The following is a 24,587-nucleotide window of genomic DNA, read 5'->3' on the forward strand; positions in this document are numbered from 1 at the left end:
AAACGGAGCAGCTCTGCTGTAGTTAGGGGGCAGAAATTCGTCCACTAACACTGTCCATGACCAACGGATGGCTGCGCCCGGGCAGTCACGATCGGGGATAGGAGAATCCCATTGACGGCGCGCCAAGTACGTGCTCTAGAGTCTTCCTATATTAACTCCCTTTACAGACGAAAAGGAGATCACCGATCTCAGCTTCCCAAAAGGACCGCTTCATAAAAGGAGATTCTCCTTTGCCGTGTGTCAGGCCACGCAACGCCTTCCCGTTAGATGTCCTCTTGTGTAAAGGAGTTCAAACATGCCCGTGTGTCAGGGGTATGGAGGTATTCGGTCCACTACACGAAAGGTATCCGCATGCATCTCCTTCGACAGAAGGTGAACCACTCGCTTGGCAAATAAACTATCCGGAGTTTCAAAAGCCGCAGCCTTTTCTTCAACAGTGAGCAGACCCCACTCCTTCCTGCTGTCCTCTCTCAATCTGTCCACGTCTTACGTCGCTCATAGCTGCAGTTGCTTCGCGGCGCTAACACGGAAATTTTAAAAAAATGAACAGTAAGCAGAGGAAGGAATTCACTTCCTGTTTCTTGCCAAGTTTTAATGCTTCTGCAATTCATTTTTTATGTCGAAGCTCGATATTGTCCTTGAAGCACCATGAAATAAAACCATGGGTGCTACACTTGACGACTGCGAATCAATCTCTGTCTCGTCAGTTTGACGATAAAAGGCGTCTGATATTAAAAAAGAATGGAAAGCAATTAAGTTAGGACGAATGTTTTGATTTACATGTAGAGACAGAGCCCCGAGGAGACACGCACAAAACGCACACAGCAAATATCTGAGCTATTACACAAAGGCTCCGTATACGCACTGTCTCGGCTCTATCTAAATCCCGGGATTCGTTCTCAACAATCCCGAAATCCAGGGACTCAAAAAAAGAATACCTAGGATTCCAGAGACCATTCAGTATACAGCTTGGTGCGAATTACCGACTAGCTTGCGTTAACGTAGAATTCGTTTTCGGGCTCGGCTCGCGAGGTTTCGGCCTACGTACGCGACATTCGCATTCGCACCATACACATAACAGAAAGACGAGAAGCTCTAACACGCGATAGTCCGCGATCTGAACTGCTGCTTGATGTACGCCCACGAAACTTGGTACATCTATTGGAAATTACGCTCGCCCCCGCATTCTTCGGTTACAATGAATGCCACGTCCCTTTATGACACTCGGATCAATCGACCCGAGCATCACAACCACGCGAGTAGTCTCAAATGAAAGATGCCCTATTCCACTATTACATACTGAAATTTAACGCTTCTATAGATGCCACTATGCGAGAGTTACAGCAAAATTCTTTCTGGGAGATGTCATTTTCTTAAAATGAGTTACGCCGTCCCCTATACTCTTCAACTACATAACTGTTGCTGTAATATGTCAACTGAGTTAGGATGCATGTCCCCCATCGGCATACCGGTTTCATGTAATGCCCTACAACATGCACCGCTGGATGCGTCGACATGGTGGATGACCTAACGTTGCGGATACCTTTACATGTAATCCAGTTCTGGGCCAGACCGTCTATCCTACGGGTGAACGTTTCTGGGCAAGATAAGGAGTCTATAAAGAGGGTCGCATCATCTACTATGATACTTTATTCCCTACTACGCCTCATCGATCACGGTAAGATATCTGTGCCATATTACCACCGAGCGGTTTTGCTACAACGCGCGGTGAAGTCCACTAATGGATGTGCTGTCATGGTGGACGACACGGGTTATATAGTGGACGAGGTAATCGGCAAATGGGCCTAATGCATGGACCCGACAAGCTGCATAATTGAAGCCAAGATTAAGGCTGTGACTCCTTAACTGAGAGTGTAAAGGCTGGTCTGCACTATCGCCTTTCCATGCGTCCGACATCCATCCGGTCGTCCGAGAACCCAGGCATACCCCACCGCAAGCGGCGGACTCGTCCGTTCAGCGAGTTTAACTTTTGTGCGGAGCAGAGCGACGCAAGGAAATTGTTTTTGTTGGGCTTCGTTCTACCTAGTGCTACTAAACTGCTGGCAACCGTGTATTTCTTTGCGCGGCACTTGCAGTCACAGGGGTTCTCTACCATATATGTCCACCGCTTTACAGCCAATCTCGCTCCCAGCGCTCTTGCAGCCAGCACAAGCCAGAGAGGAGGAAAGCGATATCAGGGAGGAAGCACACGGTACGTACTCTCTGGCTTGGGCACTAAACAGTTTTCAACGTGCTCCCCCAGCTAGACGGCGCTGCGCTTTCAATATGGCGGCGTCCACGAGAAAATAGTGTTAGACGTGAAAATTGAGGATAGCGTGCTAGGCCAACGCATGCTGGACTAAAGCTATGCTCGACTAAAGCGTCGAGACAGGTAAGCAGAATGCGTTTATTGGGCTGCCGGGAGCACCGTGCACTCTAAATCATTTCACACCTTTAAAGGTGTAAAATAGGTGTATTAACAAAGATCACACCCGTTTCACACCCTACAACTTTGTTTTGGAAGTTCCTGAGGGTGTAACAATGGTGTACTACGCCCTCAGGTGAAATATTGTGATAAGTGTGTCGCCTGGGTGTAGAAAGGGAGTATGTTTATTTTCGTTCACATGAACAAAAGTAAATATATACAACAACAGGGAACAGGAAGTTTACATTACAAAAGTGCATGGCCTGGATTTACAACACGTCTACCATCTACAGATTTAGAAGATCTGTTGAGATAGTGCCTAAATTTCTTAAAACACGTTGCTCCTCATTGCGAGACAGAACAAATACTTGATAGTGCTCATCATACTCAACTGTAGTTAATGTTTGTATAAGAAAGATGGTATCAGAGTTAATAACATATATGCCTGTAATAACACGGGTAAGTCCTCCTCGGAATATTCTTTGGCAACAACACAGCCAACAGCAAATGTGTTATCATTATCAACTGCACTTTTCACATAGACTATAGATTCTGCGTGAATATCACGGTCATGAATAAAACTCTGAATTGCTTCTGGGGCATGTTGAAGTATTATCTCCTTGGAGCCACACATACATTTGATAAAATTGATGTTTTCTTGCTAATGAAAGGGTTATGTTTTAAAATGTCGAGTTTTTGTAGCAACATCTTTAAAATGCTAGTGTTTCCCTTCGAAACGCGTACAACCATACAGATAGGAGAGGACCAAACATCCTGATGAGTCGCGGATAATGAACAACGTAATACATTTTACAGGGGTTAGATATTTGTGGGTACAGCACTGCAAAGCCTTGAAGAAACGAATAAATGCAACGTTCTAAGTAATGAACATGCATATGGGGAAGGTGCCTGCTCATGAGAAGGTCTACAATTTCACGAAAAGCTATATACACCTGCCATGCTTCATTGCCACGCACAGCTGCCATGCCATTCATGATTGTCTGTATGTCGGCTGTGCATGTTTGCACACATATTTAATCACCTTGATGTGCATACATATATGGACCTCAATGTGATTATACGCAATATGCTGGTAATTGTGAATACACAGTTACCACAGCATATTGCCACAAACCCAGCAGTTTTATTCGGTATTACACCCTTTACACCCCAATTGCCATGAGGGTGTTAAAATACACCTTGAAAGGTGTGCGCCATGAACATTTTGATTTACACCCTTTAAGGTGTAAAACGATTTAGAGTGTGGACTCCGCTGGCCAATAAGCGCGTTCCGCTTACTTTTCTCGACGCGTCAAATTATCTCGACAATCAGCGAAGCATAGCCTCCCTAGTCTTGGTCACGGTGACACGTCAGTGGAAACATCAACGTACACGTGACCATAAAGATGGCCGCGCCCATGATCAGCGGTCAAACCGTTTGCAAACAACGCCACTGCTCCTCCTGTGTGCTTGACAGGGCCGGCGATTGGGGGGGGGGGGGGGCGAGTAAGGCGAGCGCCTTAAGCCCCGCGCTTGCATAGGCCCCGCGCACGAAGCCCTCAACCAGGGATTACTTTTTTTTAAATATCAAGTATGCACTTAATCGTGTGAAACAGGCCCCGCGATGTGCCTTTGCCTCAGGCCCCGCACTCCCCTAGCACCGGCCCTGATGCTTGATGGTAACTTCTTTTGACCTCGGTAATTAGTTTTATTCGACATCCTCGCAAGTAAAACACGTAGATCTCCAAACTAAGTCTCGCACCGCTGACTACTTCCGAAGATATGATAACAACACCGGCGCTAAGACTTAGCCGATGCGATGCTCCCATACTTCAAAAGAATAATGTCGCTAAAATGCCGCGTAAGAAGCACCGTATAATTTACACTAGCGAAATACGTTCATCTCTCGGTTGTAAGATGATGGGGAATATGTCAGCAATCGCAAATGGCATCACCATTTAGAGGTCATGTGACTTCGTTTATTGGTATTCTTTTTGTAGGCGTCACCATTCTGGAAGTCGGCCTCACCTTACACCTGAGAGCGTTAGGTGAACCCAGCTTCACAGTGCTACATCGGTGTTGGCGGCGCCGCTTAGAGCGTGTAGGGACATGCAGAGACCTAACTTGAGCTAACCTGCCTATACTAACCTACACTCACCTGATCTTGCCCGAAGCATAAGCACTGGACTAGACTCAACCTTTGACATCAAATCGTTCAGCCTTAACTTCAGTCCCTTCACCATGGGCTTAGCTTTTTTTTTTTTTTTTTTTTTTCAGAAGTGTAGATTTCTGGTCTTGTTCGTATTCCATAGGGAGACTGTGACGCGCTTAAACTATACGAGGACGGACAGCAACGACACCTGTCTCTCGTCGTTTCTGTCCGCCCATGTATAGCTTGAGCGCTTCACAGTCCCATTTTCTTTCCTTAAGTCCGGGTCCCGTTTGTGCCATTTCAAAATACATCCCCTACAACAATGGTAATAGCTGAGGGATGAAATGCGAAAACCGTCATTTCGAGGCGCGCAAATTGGCGGCCGCGCTCAGATCTCCGAAAGGAGCAATGCGAGGGGGCCATGGATATTTCCCTTCCATTTTCCTTCTCCATACTTCTGCTGATAACGGCAGCATGGTTACAACGCAAAGATATGCGAAACAAGAGTGAGAAGGAAACTGGAAGAGGCGTGTCACCGTTTTCTTCCGCCGCATCTTGCATTAACTTGACGGCCGGAGAACCGAGCTTGGCCGATAATTTGCGATGGAATGGGGTAAATCCGACATGCGCTTTCTGTTCCTTACACACACACACACACACACACACTCAAACGTGCCGGCTTACGTACGTGCAATCAGATAGTCGAACCGAAAATGTTATTGGTTCAGGTTCGGGTTCGACTATAAGGGTTCAGTTCCGGTTCAGCTCCGGAAGGCAACTATAGCGGTTCAAACCGATTGATTCTAAACGGTTCGGTTCACGAACCGGTTCAATATGAACTGCCTCCATCTGAATGTCGCTGTAGGCGAAATTAGCTGCGGCATGTGTATTGCCCTGGAACATTTTGTTGTTATATTTAATTTTCTATGGCGCAGAGGAACAGGAGATTGCAATGCTCATGGCGGATTTTTTTGGATGGTTTAACACGGTGGACGAGGAACGTGCACTATTAAATCATATATTCCTGAGAACAGGGTCGTACCATTATTTGACGTTTCGCACATAATAATAATAATGGTGCCGTGATGCTACACGCAAGGTTTGTCTGCCTGCCTTTTGTACAAACAGGGTGTTTCACCTAACGTGACAAAAAATCGTATTACTTTACTTTTCTTAACATTATGGCGATAACGCTGTTTATACCAGTGGTACCTCGTAGCTATAATCTATCTCGTAGCATAATAAAATTTTTCCCACAGTCAGTAACTTCGGTAGATGTGAACCGTTATTTGAGCCGGTTACCGAAAATGTTTTTACGGTTCAGTTCCGGTTCAGTTCCAAGATGGCGCCAATAATTTCGGTTCGGTTCAGTTCCGGTTTTCGGTTCAGGTTCAGATTCGGTTACTCTGCGTGCAATCCACTAACGCTGGTAGTGCCCTAAAGCGATCTTCACCTAACGTTCGCACGCGTACGGTGAAGCCGACTCCCAGAGTGGTGACACCTGCCAAAAGTGACCTCAAAATCATGTTGCCTATACTGCATGACCAGGACAAGATGTCGAATTTGTCACGAGCGACCACTTGAGTGTAGTTACGAAAATGGCGGGTGTAGGCAACCGCCGTGCAGGGGAGGCCATGTGATTGCCTCTATAGCAGGCTGTCACTGGCTCGCGTGGCCGTGTGGTTAGTATGCTGTCCATGTCACGTCGAGACTGGGACATACCACCCGGGTTCGAATCCCGGTGCCGGCTGTGCTGTCTGGGGTTTTTCCTGGGTTTTCCTCAGACATATGTCGACACAGTTCCCCCCCTTAGAAGTCGGCCAGGATGGAGCCTCTTTGTGGAGCTCATATCGTCGCGAATTCCAGTGCCCATACTTTTTCATTTTCACTACCTATATTCCGCGGAATCTTAATTTCGCGAAAAAAGTTCGATCGCGAAATTCGCGAAAAGTAAGTCCTCGCGAAAATTTCTACTTTTACAGTATGTGATAATCACAAGTGTACCTTCCTCTACAGCTTCTGGTCACCCTGCATTGCAACAAAAGGGCTCCCGCGTCGCACCCAATAGGAGTGAGCGGAACAGCACCAGGTAACCCACGTAACAGAAACGCAGGCTCTCAATAACGAACGAACCTAGAATTAAAGGAACGCGAAAAAAAGACCCCCAAGGGCAAAAGAATTCTCTACCGCTTTCGTGTTGCCAACCGTAATGCCGAGTAGGCACACACACACAAAACACTCCGCTTTTTTTATCTGACTCGCTGAGCCGGCGTTCTTTTCTTCTGTTCTTTTTTTTTAATAACCTATTTAATACTCCGCCGTGCAAAAGCAGATTTTCCTTCCAAACTCTCGCAGTTTGACAACGGTAGGTTCCCCAAGCAGATGTGTCATACTTTTAGCGACAGGTCGTAAACTCTCTGTTCAAATAAACGAGAAAAAGGGAGAGGCAGCGAAAAAAACAGGGAATATCTGCGTTGGAGGGCATCGGGATTACTTCGGCGCGTTTCTGCCTCGAGAATATTGGTTCCGCCCTCGCTCGGCATTTTCGCGTTAAAACCCCGTGCTCTGTAACGTATTGTGCTGATGATAAAGTGCAACGTGGACGGAAAGCACTGCCCGCGGATCATGCGGAGCATTTACGTGGCAGCTGACGTCGCGAAAGTTTCAAATAGATAAGGCTTATAATCCGTTCAATCTGTCTACCTGCGTCGTGTCTCTTTTTTCTTTTCTTTGTATTTTTCTCCGATATACTGTTTTTTACTGTTTCTTTACTGAGGAAACTTTGAGAAAATGACTGAAGTGGGGGGGGGGGGAATGTTCCAGAGAAAAAGATTCAGGTGAGGAGAAACCTTCGGTGGCGAAAAAGATACGCCTATTAGATAATGTAAACTATTAACTTTTGAATTAATACAAATAAGCTGAACCCGCAATAGCAAAACAAATAGAACGAACTAGCCATGGGGTATTCAGAGTTATACGGCAACAGGACGTGTAGAAAAATGAACCTTTCTTGCACTGGACGGCATTCCTATAGAAGGAAGCTGTTCTTGCTTACCCACGAGGCGTGCTTGATTTCTTTTAACTACCATAGTTAATTTAATTGACTTTGTATACGGAGATATGAAATGCCAATTGCTTTCGTAACGTAACCCCATACTATTAAAACAAAACTTTACCGCACGACGCGCTCCTAGCAACCAAAATCCCAAATATCCTGTTTTTTGAAAGCGCGAGGCGTACGCCTCTTTGTGACACTTCTGCGGTCATGTTACTTGTCACGATAGGGTTTGCGCTTTCCACAGACCACGAGTGGCAACGGTATTGCTCTGTGTCATGGTTGACCTTCATCGTGTGATGTGGTGAGTGTACCCCCAGGAGCGACTTGTAGAGTACGGTGGCTTACCGCTCATTTGCATATTTTTGCCGAAGCTTTCACTCTCCGATGTATTGATTGATTGTCGCGAACCAGCCGCGGCTCAAGTTCGCAGGGGTTCAAAGAAAATTCAACTTACTCAAAAAGTTCGTCGAAAAATTCCAAGAGGATACACACGCTCCTGCATGTGAAACACTCAAATCCGCAGTGTTCAGTTTTGAGAAGTTTTTGACAAACTGCAGGAACCTCCAACCTTTTTTGACGAACCAAGAAAAAAAAAGTAGATATTGCAGACATGCATTCCGTAAACATACCACTATGTTTCAGTCACATCAATCCTATTAAGTGTGTATCAATCAAAACAATCTCTCATTATCGTGGTCGTCACCACTCACTCGATTCACATTCCATTTCCAACAAAGTACCCGCGCAGGAGAAATAATGCTAATACGAGAAGAGGAATCAAGACGACCGTAGGGGAAGGGACGCTACCGTTTAATGACAGTAACGATATGATGATATGTCCGTACTGAATGACAGCGATGACTGAGCACGGATGTGGCTCGAATTCACGAGCCACGTTAGCAAACAAGTTCCTTATCTTCCTTTACAAATGCTTTGTGTTTGTCTCCAGGCGTTGCTGCAATACAGGTTGTTTTAAATTGCTCACTGTACTATCCCAGTCCCTAAGACAATGGCATTTAGAAAGGTACATAACCGTACTTCCCTCCTAGACGGAATATAAAAGTCATTATCACCGTAAAGCACTGCATCTGTTTCGCCTTTCTGCTCTGAAATCACATCGAATCATGCGAACCTGCTGGAACCTGTCAAAAAATCCCAAGGTTCGACGAACCATTCGAACCCAAGTGTTTCGAAAAAGTTCGCGACATCTTGATGCGTAGGACAAGGGGCTTCTTTGCAAAAACAACGGAAAAGATGGAGGTGAAGAAAAATTCCAAGAAGGACATTGAATTGAAGGAAACTTACAAAAAGAGATTGAGGTGAAGTGAGGAAAACTTGCAGAAAAAGATTGAAGTCAGGAAAATTTTCAGGAAAAAGATTAAGGTGAGGTGATGAAAATTCACAAAGAAATCTGAGGTGAGGCGAGGAGCAATCTCTGCTGGCAAAACCTGAGGTGAGGGCAAAGATCGTGAGGGCATTTGTCCTCCTCTGCGTATAAGTCATAAGAGCCAATCGCTCTATTCATATCAGAAGGCTGACATCAGATATCGGCCCAGGACGCATACTAACCCCCCTGTCCCACACTCCTTCCTGTTGTGCTCTCTCCATCTGTCCACATGTGTACGCCGCTCATAGTCACAATTGTTTCGTGGCGTTAACACAGAAGTTTAAAAAAAATCAGATATGCTCAGCTTCGATTCCCTTTATCGTATCGTTTCCTTAAAGTCCTTCCGATATACCAAAACCAGTTTTATACCCCTTCAAAGATCATCGAAACCAATGGCCATCGAACATGCGCTTAGCGCCACCAAGCGTATAACGTCTCAACTTCTCAAAGAGCATTGCTCTTTATTTATTTATTTATTTATTTATTTATTTACTCCTCAAGGCCCGAAGGCATTTCAGAGGCGAGTGGGTTATTACGCACAAACACAATATACAAAGGTAATAAATACAGGTCAGTATAAACGCACAGTACACAAAATACCAAGCAATTAAATAAATAACACTAAAATAAGTCACATAAGTCACAATGAGCCACATAAATAACAAAATGTAACATTGTTATGCAGTACACCATATATATCACAATCAATTACAAAACTCCAGTAAAGTAATTAGTGCAGCATTGAACTTTGAATGGTCATATATGTCAGCGATGTTACCTGGAAGCGGTTCCACTCTTCCGATGTACGGGGAATGAAAGAATGAGAACAGGCAGATGTTTGGCAGGGAGCAATGCCAACTTTGGTGTTGATGATGTAAGCGAGATGAAACACAGGAAGGAGGCGGTAACAACTGAGCGCGTAGCGCAGGAATATGATGGTAAACTTTGTGAAATAATGATAGACGAGCAAGTTTACGCCGCGAGGCTAGTGACGGAAGTGATAATGACTTTTTCATAAGGGTGACACTAGCAGCACGGCAATAGTTGTGGGTAATTAAACGTGCGGCATTATTTTGTATGAGCTCGATTGAATTGATCAAAGAACTAAAAGAGGGGTCCCATATGGACGCAGCGTATTCTAGTTTAGGCCGGACTAGTGTTTTATAAAGTAACAGTTTTAGTGGACGAGGAGCTGCGGGAAAATTCCGTCGTAAGTAGCCTAAAGTACGGTTAGCGTTGTTCATAACGGAATTAATACGTAGCGACCAGGTAAGAGAGGAAGTAATGTGGACACCAAGATACTTATATGAAGAAACATGATCAAGGGCGGTGTTGTACAAGCAATAAGATGGAACAGGAGTATGTGTACGAGATACGCGCAGCAACTTGCATTTGTTAACATTTGTTACACCAATCCATAATTTTTGTTAGATCGCGCTGTAGCATGCTAACGTCATTGTCGCATGTTACTTCTCGAAAAATGACACAATCGTCGGCGAACAGATGAATATCACTAGAGACATGGGTAGTCAGATCGTTAATGTATATTAAAAAGAGGAAGGGCCCTAGGACGGAACCCTGGGGAACGCCAGAGTGAACTGCAGAAAGAGGAGAACCATGATTGTTAGCATAAACGAACTGCGAACGGTTAGAAAGAAAATGTTCCAGCCATGTTAAGAGATTCGAGTCAATATTTAATTTGCTCAATTTAAGCAACAGAAATTTGTGGCACACCTTCTCAAACGCTTTGGACATATCTAGAAAAATACAATCAGCACAGGAGCGACGGTCTAATATGAGGTGCAATTTGTGAGTAAATGAAAGAAGCTGCGTTTCGCAAGAGAAGGTCTTGCGGAAGCCATGCTGTGCAGATGGAAAAAAATGAGTTATTTTCGAGGAAGGATGCTAAGTGAGAACACAGCACATGTTCTAATATTTTGCAGGGAATGCTGGTGAGAGATATGGGGCGATAGTTACATGGTGAAGCTCTACATCCAGACTTATGAAGTGGAACTACCTTCCCGACCTTCCAGTCGTTAAGCAAAGTACAAGTGTGAAGTGATTGTTCGAAAAGTTTAGTGAATATAATAGCGGAATACTGAGCGGTGCTCTTTGCTCAATGCTCTTTGAGAAGTTGACACGTTATATACTTGGTGGCGCTAAGCGCATGTTCGACGGCTATTGGTTTCGATGCACATTGAAGACTGCCCGTGTCACAGGGGTTCAACTAAAACTCGCTATTATACGCCTCCCGTACACGTGCAGTATTCGACGTAGTTCCAACTGGAACGACGATTGGGCCTGCTCGATGTTTCTGTACGCAACTTTTTCTCCTCGCGGATTTTGAAAGACGCCGTTACCTTGACGACGGTACAAAAGGAACGGGATTCATCCGTGGCGTCGTTCGCTTTCCCTCTCCTCTCCCTCTCAATGCGGAGCAGCCTATCATTGGTTTCCTCCTGATCATTGGTCTCCTGGTTTGGAGAAACGGGAAAGCGCAAATCACGAATGAACGCTAGGGGTGAATCCTGTTCCTTTCGTATTTCTGTCAAGGTAGTTGCGTCTTCCATTGCACGAGGATATATTTTTGCACTTTCCCGTCCCTTTAATTGAGCTCAAAAGAGTCGAACGTTAATCCGCTAAAAGAAGTCAGTGATCTCATCTGAAATGCTGTAGCCAGCACAGATTCGTAAATTTATAATATACGAATACGGATACGGATATCTATAATTTACGGATACTATCTAAAATGCTGCCAGCCCCGGTTTGTTGTTCTGTGTGTGAATGTGTGCCTGCATGGAAGAAAAATGTAAGAGAGCGTGGGCCAGAGTGAATGTCTCTTCATGAACAAGGCCTTGGTACGTTGACAACAGGGCGATGTCGGCGTGGTCTAATTGGTAGCACACCTGACTGTACGTGCAGCAACCAAACTTGATAGGGGTGAACGTGAAAAATATGAGACATCCTGTCCTTGCATGAACTTCCTTGCTGGTCAAGTTCTGCTTTTCGAGCGCGCAGTCGCTAAGCAAGCTTCCCTTCAAAGTGCGAAGGCTCACTCAACCCAGGAGAGCAACCGACGCCGCTTTGTTCCCGCACCAGAGGTGGGGAGTAATGCATTACAAAGTAATGCATTATTATATTTGGGTAATGAGTAATGGTAATCCATTACATTTTCACCGAGTAATGCGTCATAGTTTTTCCAACCCGTCTTTCACGATGAGCAGGACGAGAATCAAGCGTGGGGCATTCTCCGGTAGACCAACACCTGTCCAGGTGGTGTCATCACCCGTTTTCTCCTCTAACGATTTTCGGTCAAAGGAGAATGAACGGGGGGGGGGGGGAAGAAGTCTCTACACCTGTAATAAGTAATTGGCTGTTTTTCTCTTGCACTGAACACCAACTACTTCTGCGCAGCAATAAATCTACTTTATGCATATCTGCACAAATTTACTTGCACTCATTTGGTGCTTTTGTTAGAGACATCTGGGAGAATGTAACGCCAGAGTAATGACATTACTTGACGTAACTAATGGCAATATAATGAATTACTAAGCACAAAAAATGTTAAATATTGTAATGAATTGCTTCGGAACAAGGGAATGAGTAATGGTCAGTACATCACAAACTAAAAGCAATTTCACCTACCTCTGTTCCACGCCATCTGCGACGCTGCTAGCGTCGCCTGCTCGGACGTGATTATTTTCGGGTGCCTCTTTAAGTGCAGGTAACGTATACTGAAAGGACTAAAACAAAAAACAGAAGGGCTTGCGACCGAAGGCGTGTCGGGAGTGCGTTGTCTCTGCTAGTAGGAAACGAGCTCGACAGCGTACAGAAACGTTGGGAGAACATCGCGCCGCCGTCTGTAAGCGATAAACGCGAAGGAAGTTCCCCAGAGGCTGGCGGAATTCTCCAGGTCGAAAACTAGGAAGCGCCGGTAAGCGCGTAAGACGGCCATTTTCTTCTAGAAATATACTTCACTTCGTTTAATTGCGTTTTCCTTAGTCGTGAATAATTTGGCGCTCAAGTAAAACCACGACAAATACATGTAGCGGCAATGAGTGAGGTAATTTGCCACGTACTTTGGGGCTCACTGCCCTGGGGCACACTCGTTAGAAGATTACTGGTGAATAATGACACTGCAGTCGTGTCCTTGGCATGACATGAAGCTTTCGTGGCCAGACAATGTCACTGCACAAAGGCAAAGGAGTCAAAATACGAGTCGTTTTACTACAGGATGTAAAGGAGCAATGGTGTAAACTATTTCTTACTTTCTGACAATAGTTAGGTTGCTAAACTACGCCACTTTCCACGAGTGACGGTACATACGGCGTGCCAGGCGTTGCGACTCCAGCGCACTAAAGGCCCCACACCACGCACAAAAACGGGAAACGGGAGGCGGAGCCTATTTTGTACCATTATGGATAATGGTACAAAATAGTCTCCGCCTCCCCTTTTTCAACAAATCAGGTGTGAGAACGTTTTCATTTGGGATGATGTTTGGCTAGGAGCGTGCAATGTGGTGAAACTCATTTTTAAGAGTGAGGAGCATAAAGTGCAAAAATGTCTCCTCATCGAATGAACCATGTCGTTGCCTTCATTATCAAAGGAACGGGAATCAATCATTGTGGGGGATCGTGGAGAGTGAAATTAAATCCACGCACCAAGCATAAGGATAGCGCGAAATAATAGCCGCGCTCAGCAGGTTGACCTCATGTTTCCTTGTAACTAAACATTTCTCTATTTCCTTTTGAGCTTCACTGTGTCCTCCATGGAGTTCTTCCAAGAGGTGAAAAGTAGCGAACACTACCTTCTTCTCCCAGCGTACTCACAAACGGTACACGTTACAGGCCTGTGCACACCTTCCCCGTAAGTGTTCATTTTTAAAATTGTATGCTGCTGATTGCGCCACCGTACGTCTGGGAATGGGCGAACTAAATTATGTTATCCGTAACATTTTTTTGTCTCTACTTACCACTTGCTAAGATTGGTGTAGCCCGGATAGACAATTAGCAACCATATATTTCAGCCACTGCAAGCGGACATTATGACGTTATTGCACAAAACCGAGGCTTTGTTCATTGGGAAAATATCCAAAAGCAAAGCAACACATCAAAACTCGCAACTGTATAGGCATCTGGTCCCTGGGCACAGTGGGACTGCAGGAAATGAGGCATCGGATCCCGCTGCTGTTGCTGCCCACAGTAATGACGGGTGTGACTGTGTCCCGTTTACTGATGCGAACTTGCTCCAACGACGGTTTTCTGCAGATAAAATGTTTCAGTACCGTCGATCCACGGCAGCTTACTGCATTACTGCGAGCCATGGCGTAGCCGCGATGAAACACCTCAATCATCATTGAAAATAAATTATTGGTGTTATTTCCTATCTGAAGCAGATACATACGTTTCTACTGTCTGAGCCTCCTCTATTGTTCCTTGATTGCTTACACGACATCAGAAATTAAATTCAGTGACAGCGGGAAAGTAATAAAAAGTATAATTCATGTGTTACCCCAAGTAACTCGTACGTTAAATACGGCTAAACACCGAACAGCGTGTGGGGATCGAAGCAAGCGCAAGGCAGTTTCTCCACACTCCGCTGTTGCATAGTGGGGAAGACAACGTATAGGATGGAGTGTGCGCCACTTACCGTTTTCACCTATCCCACTCATATATTATCCCACATGCACTGAGGTATGGCACTGCAATTGTTGTGGTGAAACACCTCACCTTATCGTCATTCATGGTATAGCTGTTGTTTGTAATAAACGAGATACAATGGCACGCATGGATAAAAAAAAAATAAGACACGCAGCAAAGACGATACGATAACGGAAACTCTCAAACTCACGCTTAAAGATTTGACGTCACCCACGTCAGAGGAATAGGGCAGTCGACTTATCGCGTACTCGGAAACTTTATCGTGAACGTCTTCCGATGTACTAAAACCTGCGATTACTCCTCGATGTGAGTTATCGACGCCACAAAGCAGCATTACTGCTTAACGCAATCACTGTGAACACATCAGCCTCATCAGTATAGTATCCCGTACTCCCCGTACTGCCCATTCAACGAAACATTCGATAAATTTACCCGCAGAAGTTTTCCCCCTCTGCCTTTCGCGCTCGTCATAGCATTGTGGCATCTGTGTAGTGACCGAGATGGAGGTCCAGTGTGTTCAGTAATAAACAACAACAAACAACTACAAAACAACTGCTTTATCTGGCGGACAATGAAACGCACGATGAATGCTTACCATGGCAACCGCTTTAAGCGTGCCGTTATGCACGACTAAATAGCGGACCTGTAAAAATTACTTTTCAAAAGCAATTGAACTATGATTACAACCACATGCTCATAAAAGTAATTAAATTACAGTTAGTTACAAAAAAAGCTGTAACTCCATTACAATTATATACGGTTACCCTGAAAAGTGAGTGAGTTACACTGATGTGATGTGATGTGGTAGAGAAAGAAAAAAAGAAATCAGACTTGCCACCCCAGACCACTTAGCCACAGTTAGTTGAAGATAAAAAAAAGGAGAAAACTTAGTAGTTGGGGGGGGGGGGGGAGAGAGAAACATCCCGAACCAATGGGAGCACTCGTCACAAACCGAGTTACACTGAATTACATCCGTTTCAGTACCTGTTAGTAGTGTATTACTTCGTTGTGTGTTTACTCAAAAGACAAGAAAATTACGTGGCAATAGACTGCAATGCTCGCTACACAATTTATGCTGTCAAGTTAGTGTTGTGTATTATTACTTAAAACGTGTCCTCCTGTTAATGAAAGGGAGGTTCAACTATAGCAATGCTACGAATTTACTGAAGGCTGTGTTTTATGCGATGGTAAAAAACCGTCAAAGTTCCCAATCGCTGGAGTCCTAAGACGGTGTCCCAATAAGACGGTCCCAATAACCTTTGGCTGAATAACAATTATTGTTGTTGTTTTTTTAATCTCTCCTTCAGGCACTAGGAACCTACCGAACTACAAACGCACAAAGCGACGGATTCGTAAACGCACTATACGTCCTTCCTCTGTACTTCGCAGGAAGCAAAAGAGAAAGTAAATACGTACATTTTTAGTTAATCGTTTTCATTCAAAGGTTCGCGAACGGTTTTGCCTCTGCCCGACAAAATGAGTCACTTCCTCTTCTCCCTGGTCACCCGAGCTAGCGTTTGAGCGAAAACGGTTCACTAAAACTCACGAATTACTGCAAATAAACGCTACAACTCAACGGTAACTGCAACGGGTTGTGTTGTACATCAGCACTGCACTCTCCAAAAACATAACACGCTCCTATGCCGCCATCATCGCGTACGCCCTTTTGCGACACTTACGCCGTTATGTTAATTGTCACAAAAAGGCGCCCAGCGCTTTCCACAAATCAGGTATGATAACGGTTGTAATGGTTGACCCTCAGCGCATTATGTGGTCAAGTTCTGTCTTAAGAATGTATACATAAAAATTCCCAAAAAGGACTCGCCAAATGTCTTTCCGCAAATTTGGCATTTTCCGGAAAAATATCTCCGAATATATCTCCTTCATTTGCGAAATGTATACGGAATATATCGCTAACGACGGAGAGTGTTCGGGAGCGATTCCTTGTCTCGTCTAAAGGAGCAGAAAAGAGAAATTGGATGTTTGTGCGCGGAAATGTGGTCATGCGCGACGATTCCTTAATGGATGATCTGAAGAAAGAGCCCCCAGAGTATGGCCATCTTGGCCCGAGGAATGCAGTTATCCCCACCGGGTTTTTGGGCTCGCCATGCTTGAACGTGAATGTAGGCATTAAATTATCAAAATGGGCATTAGGCATGCATGGCATACGAGTTTCAAGTGTAAGTGTGGAGCACACATTCTCGAACAAAGGTAAAATCTGGGCAGGTTGGTAACTCATTTTAAAAGCGAGAAAACCCCAGTCCTGGGTAAAAAGAGACAAAGGGCGTACGAGTAAAGACAAACGACGACTGCACTGAACTACCAACCAAAGGTTTATTCCATCAAACTAGGACCTAGTAGTTTATCAAGAATTGCAAACATGGGGGAGGGGGGGTAGCAAGAACATTGGGGGTCATCATTATAGCTTTGGCGTAAAGAAAAAAAAATTGAAGGGTGTTGGGGGGGGTCTGGATAAATCACCTGCCAGGACCTTACATACTTACCCTCCTCCTCTTTTCGTGCCGGTGTTTCCACGTGTATAACCGGAAACTTTCTTCGCTGTATGAAGTTATCAACTTCCTTACATAAATGTATTGAAGGCTTGCTAACGCAATTCCCCCGTAATCTTTTGATTTCTTTCGCTTCTATGAACAACAAGGCTCCTTGTTTTCTACTTTTAAACAGTAACGTTGCACATTTTAATAGTGGCTCACATCCTTCACAATTTATCATATGCTCCCCCAATGTATTATAAGTTTTCTTCAAATCAGCCGCATGTTCTTTTAGCCTACTGTTAGCACACCTGGTTGTCTGGCCTATGTAAACTTTACCACATTTTAGTGGTAACCCGTAAACTCCACCCTCATTACAATTAATGTACTTATTTTCATGGTTAATTTTGCAACCCATTTCTTTTTTGTGTTTTTACTTTCCTCGATAAGGCACTAAGCGATTTCCTTTTTGCAAATACTACATTTATCCCATAATGCTTAGAAAATTTCTTTAATCTATGGCCAGCCTTATGTACATATGGTATAACGCTCAAATTACGTTAATCTATATCCAAACCTTTTTTAACTTTTCCATGCTTTACCTGTTTAAACACCCCATGGACTGTGTCGTTAATTACTGTACTTGGGAATCCCGCTTCTTCTAATCTACCAATCTGGTTCCTACAACTTCTTTCCATCCGATGCTCACAAGACTTGCTTACGGAACTAAAAATCGCGTTATATGATGTGGCCTTTTTTACTGTTTTTGAAATATACGAATCAAGCGGGATTAGAGTTTTTTTACATCTCTGTTTGTATTCCCAAGAGATACCCATTTCCCCTTGTTCAATCTGCAAATCCAAAAACTGGGTAATCCCTCGGTAAGCAATCAAACCCCTGGATAATTACTTGTACCGTCCTTTGTCCCTTTTTACCCAGCACTGGGGTTATCAATTTTAAAATGTGTTTTGTGCACCGTGCTGCCATGTCGGATGACAGCATGATCAATTGATGATACATACCTGTGTGTACTACAACAAGGCGGCCGTGATCGCACATTTGCCATCTTCCGCAATGTAAATAAATTGGGCAATTTTCTGTTTGTATACGCCCTGCTGTTTATAGCAAATAAGGCGAACTCGTGGCTTTTTTTCACGCAGTGTACTATAACGATCCGAATTCGGACATTTATTTTTTCTCTTTTTCATTTACTTGATCTCAAACGCCCAAGTATAGGGCGTTGATAGGAGAGTGGGCCACAGATAGCAACACATACACAAAACGGCAACAACACATAAAAAAGAAAGTGAGAGAGCGCGTTGTAAGAACATGTTAGTCGCGGCACTCTGAAAATGAAAACGAATTCAATGGGGACGATTTCTTTCGGGAAATGATTTAAGCTTACCGCAGTGCGCAGGAAGGAGGTAGTTTTACATGGGGAACGCGAAACATTGCGTTGATAGTCAATTCGGCAATGTATGAATGGGCAGAGCTCTGTATATCGCGAGGAGGTGCGGGCAGAGTGGAATAACTTATGGAAAATAGATTAAAATAGCTTATTTTTGGTCGAAATGTTACTCCCGAAAAAAATACGATTTTCCTGTACGAAATAGACGGCGATAAACACCCGCCGAATTTTCGTAGAAATGAACGCCGAACAGCAGGAACTATAGTTATAAAGCGCTTTTACAGTTCACAAGCTCAGTCCCTCTCGCGATTTTAGACGCGTACCGCTCTCCTGGCGGTTATTCGTAGAAATGCGCATCGAATACTCGCGCGGTTGCCACCGTATATTGTCACGTCGATAAGCTACTCGAGTTTAGTCGAGGACGTCTCCGTTTAAGTGTGTCATTTCCAGTGGTGTAGCCAGACCCCTAAGGTTGGGGGGGTTCGATACGAAAACTCGCCTCACTTCCCCCCTCCCTGCTGATCCTGGGTGCGACAACACACACATACTTGTGCACACTGCAAAATGCGGATGAAAAAAAAAAAAAGAAGAACGAAAATAACTGATTTGGACGTTCACAATACGATTACATGTATAGGCTGTCATGATCAATGAGGTGGTGTCACGAGATTCGAAGTATTTTGAAAAGCTCATACTTTGAAAACCATTCAAGAGTGCTGCTTAGATAGACGCCATGAACTGCAAGAACTTTCGCGATCGTCACACTACCCCCCCCCCCCCATATATTATGTTCTCATCGGATTTGCACGATTTGCGTGAGTCGGTCCGTGGCAGGTAGGGGGGGCTCGAGCCCCCTGTGGCTACGTCACTGATTTTCATTTCGTACGTTTAACGCAGTGTGGCCAGTGCCGCGCCATAAATATCACTCGATCAATATGTCCAACATTAGAGAAATTACACGTGCGTGTGAGCTTGAATAATTCACATATATCTCGATGGTTTAGGGCTTGTTGCCCTTTGCTTAGCCAGAGTTACTAGCCATGCAAACGCTAACCTTTTTGTTAAACTACTCGCAGAAATTCGAGAGCAACGCAACTGATGGTGAGATTAGAGTAACGCGTTTGTGTGTGTCTGCAGTTCTAGAAGGAGCAGAGCACGTTGGTTGAAACTGATCATGGCAGAACGCGCTGAAGACAAGGATTGACACAGACAGCGTTCAACTATACCGACTCATTTATTGATACCACTAGCGTGATACAGACTAGCGTTGAGTAGTATCAACAAATCACTTTCTAGTTGAACGCTGTCCGTATCCGTCCTAATCTTCAGTGCATTCTATCACGATTAGATCTTTGCAGTTCGGGTTCTTGGAACGTTTAATGGAGAGTTTAGTGCATCGTACGCTATCGCCTTTGCGTACGTAAGGAATAGCGTTGGTGGTCCTGCGCACGCGCAAAACATAAAGAGAGCTTCGCGCAGTCCGCAGACGCACCACGCTATTCCTTACGTACGCTAAGGTGATAGCGTACGATGCACTAAAACTCACTATTGTGTTTGGTGTGTTCTGTAGTAACAAAAGCCTATAGCCGCGGTTACATGAATGCGACAGAGTTACATCGAATCGAGTTATGACACGTCCTCGCACCTATACCGACCGCTTGATTGGTTGACGTGGCCCTGTCGGAGAGGATTCGTTACGATAACTCCCCCCCTCCCCCCCCCCCCCCCCCCGATACCGTCGATACACCTTTGTCGCCTTCACGTAAACGCAGCTTATGTCACAGAACACGTAGCTCTGCGAATCGGCGGGAGACAAATCGCATAATCGCAGGGAGAGTGTCTTGTCTATCGCGGATTATCACTTAGTGACAGACAATTAGTAACACATTGTTCTCCCACTCTGGCAGCATTCTGCTCCCAAGGGGAAATTTATCCACTGGCGTTGACGAGACGATAAGATGAGCGCTTAATCGTCTTGTTCGGACCAGTCATGCGTGCCAATGATATCTGCCTTTAACACGACAGACTTCCTTGTGTTGTACATGTGTTGCACATAAAGGGCGAGAAACGTATCGCATACATTTCACGTGTATTTGCCTGGATAAACAGCTTCGAATTTCGTTATACGCCAAATCAGCACGGAGGCAGTTATTGTAAATGCGAATCATTGTAGACATCACCGTCCTTGAAGCACTTTCTCAAATAGTTTTTGTTTCCTTTTTATTTTTTTAGGAAGTGGCGAATGTCTCGCTGCTAGTAACATTAAAAACAGTAAAAATGATAATGGACAGGCGATGATGAGGCACTTTTGAGGTGTAGCATGCCTCCGGACGTTAAATTTCTTCATAAAGAATGAGCAACAACAACAAAATAATAATGCGTAATACACCGTTTACCATGTTTCCGTGGTATCGAAAACGAATGTATTTAATCCTGGCTCAACTGTCGCATAACAGGCTACGCTCAGAGACCCCAGGGGCCCAGCAAAACCTTCTCGTGCACACATAAACATAATCGATTTAGGAAGCGCGGGAACAATCTTCTTTTTTTTTTCTTTTTCGGCGCATCGTCTGCGAAAACCAGTCTAAATTTATTCGGATGTCAGTATTCGTTCAGATACCGTGTTACCGTGTGGTATAGGGTTTGCAGTCGTGGCGAAATTGAGGCCGTCGATCACCCCGCGTATACTGGTAAAAATAAATAAATAAAGTGCGACATTTTGCGCGGCTCGTACGTTATCTCCCCCGCGCGTTCAGTATCGTATATCACGACCGTTCAACTGCCCCGTGTGTCGCGATTACCTGCTAGTAATACCCGGGTAACGCGACCGCGAAAACGTTCTCCGGTAACAGGTCGTTTAGTGCTAGCCTTTCACGGCTCAGGTCACTCGTCCGAGCTGTTAGGTTACAGCTGAAGAACTCAGAAAGCAATCAAGTATTCAGAAACAACTAAGCTAAGTAAGTAACGCTTTCGTTTTTTTTTATGTCTCCCTAAGCTATATAAAGCCACCGATTCACAAGGAATTTCCTGAATACGTTTAATCGCATCTCAGAACAGCCCTGAATGACCTTTATCCCAGTGGCACTGCACCTTTGTGACGTCCTCCATGTCATGGCCGTTTCTGTCTCAGTTATGGTGGTGGTGGTGGTGGTGGTAGTGCTCAAAGAGCTCGCCGTTGTCGGCTCACAGGGATGGCAGTCGTACTGTCTTCTTTAAGTTCTAACAGTTCTGTCTTCGTCTCTGTGCTGCATACATCCATGTCGAATATCTACCAACTCCCCCGCTACAGCGCACTTGTTCACAGAGGTGGGTAACGTCACGACTAACGCTCTGGGGGGAATGTGCGTCCTGGGCCGACTTCTGCGGGAACTGTGCCGACATACGTATTACAGCGTCTGAGGGAAACCCAGGAAAAAAAACAGACAGCAAAGCGGGCACCGGGATGCGAACCCTGCGCTGCAGGCGACGTTTCTCTAAGCCAATCAGCGAGCTGTACCGCAATGACGTCAAAGCGACTCGGGCGGCTAGTTGCGGGCATTGCCCCCGTCCCGCAGGGTCGCGATTTTTAAAACCGAATTCTGCAATATTCATGCATCTGTCGAATAAATCCCTTCGCAGGCAGGATACACGTCTGTGTTTTTTTTTTTTTTTTTGTGTGTGTGTTTCTTTTGTTTTTTTTTGTTTTTTTTTTTTTAAGAAGGTAGTGACTGAAGGGCTTTCTCGCTTCTTTCCTTTTCTTTTTTTCTTTTTTTGATCTGGTTTGGAATATCCTAGTGAAAGATGGGTATATAGAGAGGCGTACGAAACTACACTGCCGTTGGTTTCGATGCAGTGAGAGCTACAGCGGTGTTACACTTGGCAGGGTAGAGAGCCCTGGAAGCACCAGCGAGACGCGACGAACGTTGCTCTGAAACGACCAGCGTAATATGCACACTCGAGTCAGTGTGTAAGCGTTTCTGCACCACAGCGACCAGTGGAATTCGCTATTAACAAACCCGACGGGCCCGCTTAATTTTAATCACGTTCCGTTGCCGCGGCACGGCAACATTACGTCCGCTCGTTAAGAGGGCCGGGCGAGAAACATATTGCTTGGTTGCTTCTCCTGTGCATACACTATATCGCTGCAGTGACAACACCCTTCGCAGCAAACCGCCATGGTCGGACGGACTGGCACACTGATGAGAGATTTGCAGAATACATTCTGCATCAAAAGAGGAAAGCGTTGAACTGTGCGCTGTCGGGAGCCCCCTAACCATATAGGCAAGTGCACATCGGCGATCTGCTGACACACCCAGGCTGCTCTACCATTGATCACAGCGAAGGGTAGCCTGTTACAAAGACCCTACAGTAGACACCAATCGCGCTTGATTAACTGTGCTGGCATGACTAACGATTCCGACCTAGCTCGCCGGCACATTGTTTGTCTGGGCGGCCGACACAACGAACCTGGAAGACGTACTCGCGATCAGCCACCGACAGGGATCATATTTTACTCGCTGGGTAGATAAAGCTTCGACACCCGCATGGAAGCAAGGGAGGAATAGAATCGGGGTCACAACCTAAGAAGGTAAGGCTCTCTCACAAGAAAGGGCCACTCTGGAGAAAGCCTTCAACTTATTGCTGTGCGACTTTTGTGTGTGTCGACTTTTTTAGAATACCGAAGCGAATAATTGTGTATTCGATTCGAATTTCGAGTAGAATGTTTCTTTCAGAAGTCGGCCGCTCTCAAGTCAGCTCTCGACCTTGAGCCATTAGATCACCGCCGTAGTCTCCACTCCATCTGTTTCATGAACTTCTTCACTCGTCGCCTCTTACTCTTCCTTACATCCGTCCAGCCCGTTACACTAGCCAACGCTTGGATAACGCTCAGAAATGCGAGCCGTTCTTCTCCCATATTAACTATTTCTCTTTTTTTTCCTTCTTTCCACGTGCGATTAGACTATGGAATTGTTCACCCTCATCCAATACCTCAGTTGTAAATCATACATAATTTAAAACCGCTCTCCGCTCTTTTTTTTCCTTTGTGGTGTTACCCATCCATGTTATTCGTGTTAGGCAACTAGTTGTTTGTGACATCGTATTACTTTTTCCTGTGTTAATCCATTTCCTGTGTTTTTTGTTTGTTTTTGTGCTCTCTTTGTTTTACTGTTCTGTTATCACTTTCATTGCAGTGATGCCCTCTCATGTACAAGACCCTTGGAACACTACAATAAGTAAACAAATAAATAAATAGTTCTGGAAGGCGGAGCCTATTTTGTACTATTATGTACGTGCATAGCCGTACAAAATAGGCTCGGCCTCCCGTTTTCAACAAATCAGGGGCGAGAACGTTGTCATTCGGGATGATGGTTGGCTAGGAGCGTGCTATGTGGTGAAACTCATTTTTAAGAGTGTAAATTTTTAAAACGGAACTTCACCGCATAACACGCTCCTAGCCAACCATCACCCCGCACTCTAAAAACTGAACTTCACCGCGTCGCACGCTCTGCACCAACCATTGCCACGAATGATAGGGTTATCGCTTCTTTCGAAGAGAGAGGAAGGCGTACGCCTTTTTGTTACTGACACTTATGCTGTTCATCATTGTCACAAAAAAGGCGTACGCCTCCCGTTTTCAACAAATCAGATAACGATATCATTCGAGATGATGGTTGGCTAGGAGCGTGCGAGGAGGGTGCGCTTATGCGGTGAAAGTCATTTCTGAGAGTGCACTATTCAAACGTCAGAAGCAGTATGTTGTTCCTCATCAGGGGCGGATCCAGGGGGGGGGGGGGGCTGCCCCCCCCCCCCCGAGACATACCTCCACCCCCCATTCCGGCAGATTTTCCTGCCGCACGCTCCGTTTTCCGCACACGCCGCACGGTGGCGTTCCTCTACAGCTTGCTAAGCTTCGCAACATGTAGATCATAAATAAAGTTCTGGTGTGAAATGAAAGCGCAGCAGCTCGCCGTCTTACATGGCGACCCCCCCCCCCCCCCCCGTCTTCTCTCTTTTTTTTTTAGTGC

The sequence above is a fragment of the Ornithodoros turicata genome, chromosome 1 (assembly GCF_037126465.1).
Source record: "Ornithodoros turicata isolate Travis chromosome 1, ASM3712646v1, whole genome shotgun sequence".
Classification (NCBI taxonomy): Eukaryota; Metazoa; Arthropoda; class Arachnida; order Ixodida; family Argasidae; genus Ornithodoros; species Ornithodoros turicata.